Source organism: Nanorana parkeri, unplaced genomic scaffold, assembly GCF_000935625.1.
Source record: "Nanorana parkeri isolate BGI_ZX_2015 unplaced genomic scaffold, ASM93562v1 scaffold777, whole genome shotgun sequence".
NCBI classification, from domain to species: Eukaryota; Metazoa; Chordata; class Amphibia; order Anura; family Dicroglossidae; genus Nanorana; species Nanorana parkeri.
Window position 1 is genome coordinate 37861 of NW_017307045.1, and position 4338 is coordinate 42198.

General features: G+C 44.0%; 1 long non-coding RNA gene across 1 annotated transcript in view; it reads left to right on the plus strand.

Annotated features, from left to right (window-relative positions):
- The window catches only part of LOC108793723, a 21047-nt gene extending 16918 nt beyond the window's left edge, over positions 1-4129 (plus strand). Inside the window, exon 3 of the long non-coding RNA XR_001941662.1 lies at positions 4118-4129. This is a non-coding gene — a long non-coding RNA (uncharacterized LOC108793723). The remainder of the gene's footprint in view (positions 1-4117) is intronic.
- The last annotated feature ends 209 nt before the right edge of the window (positions 4130-4338 follow it).

Below are 4338 nucleotides of genomic sequence, written 5' to 3' on the forward strand. Positions count from 1 at the left end.
TAACTTTTTTCTACTTTTTTCACTCTTTTTCTGTTCTGCTCGGTGCCTCTGAGGGACCGAGCAGAACAGCCGAGCCAAATGCCGCTCGGCGGCATTCGGCTATTCTCTCACTGCTGTTCGGGATCTTTCAGAATAGCCCGAACAGCAGTGTGAAGCCTGCCGGAGGTTCGGCTCAGCCGATCCAGATGTTGGATCGGCTGAGTCGAACTCCTTCTGCACTTCGGGTCAGCCGAACATGCTGAGCATGTTCGGCTGATCCGAAGCCACACGAAGCAAGCCGATGTACGGCTGATTTCAGCCGTACCAGCCTGAAGTGAATAGCCGAACAGTGTTCGGCTCACTTCACTTCTGATCGGTCATTCACTTGGCTGCCCTTGGCAGCTTTGTGAATAGACCCCTATGTATATGCCACCAACTTTATGCAACACAGTCTGATCATTCATCAGGGCTTAACAACTTTTAGAATTTGGAGTCTGGACATAGGAATTATAGCATGTAATTGAGATGAATGGGCATATTTATAAAACAATGAATGTGACATTGACTGAATATTTTATGCAGATACATGTTTTTTGTGCATGTTTGGTGAATGTCACATTCACTGCTTTATAAACATGCCCCTAAGTTAGCATTAAGAAATCTGCTCGGGTCCCTGTATAGCATCTTATCCTAGGATGCTGGAATCAATGACTTTATGTTGTTTGGTGGAGTCATAATTATATGTCTCTATTTTAATGATGCTTCGGCTAGCTTCGGCCACTGGAGCCCTTCGGTTCAATAGAACCGAAGGGCTGCTGTACGGGCTATTCACTATAGCACGTTCAGCTCCCAAAGCTAGCCGAGCAGCTTCGGGAGCTGTACGAAGCTGAACAGGGGATGCTGAGCTGTCATTGCCAGGCCAGAGCCAGCCGTGAGATCACAGCTGGTTTCGCCCAGCTGTCAGTTGGGAGCCTTTCGGCCAGCTCCGGCTTGACTGAGCCGCTCGGCCAGCTTCGGGAGCTGTCCGTGCTATAGTGAATAACACGTACAGCAGCCCTTCGGTTCTACTGAACCGAAGGGTTCCAGCGGCTGAAGCTAACTGAAGGATCAGCCGCAGCTACTGCTGATCCTTCGCCTACCTTTGTGAATAACCCCTTATGCTTTTAACTGAATAAATTATAACATAATTATTGTTGCAAAGTTCAAATACTAATGTTTTATCTATGTCCTGCAGGTTCTGTCTGTCACTGGATTTTGTGGACACACAATGGTCTATTGCTTTAAATGAATTACTATACATTTTCTTAAAATCTACTCTGCCTCCATTTACTGCATAATTTATCTTAAATGTATGCGATTTGCTAATTTCATTTATATCTTTCTACTTTTAAATAAATGATCTGCTAAGCATCATCTAACGTGTTTCTGCTTTTTATTAAAGCTTATGAAGATAAAAGATAAAATCTTGTAAAATGTGATTGTATAAATAATATAAAAGCCTGTGCAGCATGTTTAATAATGTAGTAAAGCACACCAAATGCCTCCTAAACCATAAAAAAACCAAAAAAAAAATTCAGGCTCCCTTCACAATGGTACGGTATGGTAATGTGCAGTAAAGTGCGCGCTCTACCAGGCTTTACTGAAGTGCAGGGCAACACATGTACATTGGTGAGGTGATATTACAATGCCATTCTTTAATTTTGATTTGTTCCCAATGGCACAGTTACAGCAGTGGGCAACACACCCACACTGCTGTGCACTACACCACACATGCCATTTGTTACTCTGTGCTGTGTTGGGAAAAAAAGTAATTTTTTTGTAACACCTTAACTCCGGGGAAAATAATTATTAACCCTTGCAGTGGGGCTACCCCTGCGCTGCAAGGGTTAAATGCTTGTTTTTGTCTAGGTGGTAAAAAAAAGTTATTCTCACCTGAACTGCCCAGCCGACTCCATGTTTCTCCGGTCACTAAAGCATGTCTCCTCCTCTTCTGCACAGATGGAATGTTCCTCAGTGTCCTCACATCTATACACTTGTATTAGACTTGATGACACAAGGATTCTTAGACCACAGCAGAGGAGGGGAAGAGAGACTCAAGGGACCGATCTAAGAACAAGCCTTTAGGAATGATCGGGTGAATATAACTTTTTTTTGGCACCTAGACAGAAACGAGCAGTTAAACCTGCTCGTAGTGCGGGGGTAGTCCCACTGCAAAGGTTAATACATTTTTCCTTGGAGTTCTTCTTTAATGCATTGCATTAACTCACATACGTTAACACAACCCAGGAGATCAAGGGGCCCTTGATCAAATAAATATATGCCAGGGATTTCAGCAAAATTGATTAGAGATTCTTACCTGCTTCTGTTGCACCTGTGCTAATATCGTCAATAAATGCAATAACTGCAAACAGATCCCTGAACCATCTTTCTGTATATTGCTTCTTTTCTGCTGAACCTGATACAGGGCAATTTGCTTCTTCAGAGTCTGCTGAGTTGGATTACAGTGTCATAATAAGATAGCAAAAACACTCATGTTATAAAATAAGCAGGAACTGAGATTTCTGTGGGTTTTCTGTATACAAAGAGTGTACAAAATGCCTCCCATGTTGCCATAGCTAACATGGTTGTAAAGAAGTATCAAGTAAATGTTTAGATCAGTTTTATAAAATCATAACTTGTTGAAGACTGAAAATATATGTTATGAACACCAGCCGTACCAGCCTGAAGTGAATAGCCGAACAGTGTTCGGCTCACTTTGCTTTAGGACGGTCTTTCACTCGGCTGCCTACGGCAGCTTAGTGAATAGACCCCGTAGTGTTAATACTAGACATAAAATGCATAACATAAGGTATATGTACCCTCCAGCCAATATTATTGTATGATATTAATGACACAAGGGCACAATATACACCTCTCCCAATGGTATTGACTGGTGACTTTATTAGCATCCTTGATGCTTTATTTGACACCTCCAACCTTCTCAAATCTCCTTCCCTTGATTTGTTACTCTTTGTATAGTTTTTGTTACACTTTGCAACAGGGGCTGACTGGCAACTTTTAGCCCAGGGGGAAAGTACAACCCAGAGGCCCATGGTGCAGCAACTTGGCCCCCCTCCCGCTCTGCCTCTTCCCCCACCTTCTCCCCGCCCCTGTCTGCCACTTTTGCCATCCATGTAACAGTAGTGTGAATGTATTTATCAGTTTAGGAAATGTAAAGCACACTGGCAGTGGAGGGATGCCCCATCAGGGCTGTGCGCGTGCATTACTGCTGCGACCCTGGTAGTTCTGCCACTAACTCAGAAATACATTGTACAGCATTGCAGAATGGCATTGACTATAGAGAACTACAATTCCAAGCAATACATTACACAACAATGCAGAATACTATCAGCTACAGAGGACTATAAATCCAAGCAATAATGACTACCAACAGCTATCGAGAACTACAATTCCCAGCAATACTATTATACAGCAATGCAGAACAGCATCAGCTATAGAGGACTACAAATCCCAGCAATACATATTACAGCAATGCAGAATAATATGAAGCGACATACTCTGTTGCTCTGGATTCTCCGCCTGATGTCTCCAGGGTCTCAGGTGGGCTGGACGGGCTCTCACCAGGGGTCCAGTGAGTTTCAAGGATGCGTGTGTGTGCAGCAGAGGTGGCTCCCTAATTAGGCTCTCAGGTGGCCAATGCGGACTGTCAGGTGGTCAGTGCGGGCTCTTTGCTGGTCAGTGTGGGATCTGTGGTGGCCAGTGGGGGCTTCCTAATAATTAGTGGTGGCTCGGTGGTAGCTCCCAGGTGGGTAGTAGGGGCTCCACTGTGGCCAGTGGGGGCTCCCTGGTGGCCAGTGGAGGTTCCCTGGTGGCCAGTGGAGGCTCCCTGGTGGTTATTGGTGGCTTCCTAGTGCTTAGTGGGGGATCCCTGGTGTAGGGTGACCATTCATCTAGAGCTGCAGCTAACGATTATTTTCAAAATCGATTAGTTAACCGATTATTAAGTTCAATTAACTGGTTCGGGATTAAAAATCGGGATTAAAAAAAATGGCTCCAGTGATGGACTACTATTTTGTATTGAGATTGTAGTCCATCACATGAGCAAGCTTGGAGCGGTGGAAGTAAGGAAAAAAACAAGTGTGGTGTGCAATATAGTGAAATGGAAAGTGTAAAATTATACAGCAATCAATGCAGAATGGCACCGGTTATAGAGGACTACAAATCCCAGCAATAGTACGTTATACAGCGCAATGCAGAATACCACCAGCTTTAGAGGACTACATATCCCAGCAATAGTACATTATAGCTGGTGGAATTCCGCATTGCGCTGTAAAATGTATTATTGCTGGGATTTGTAGT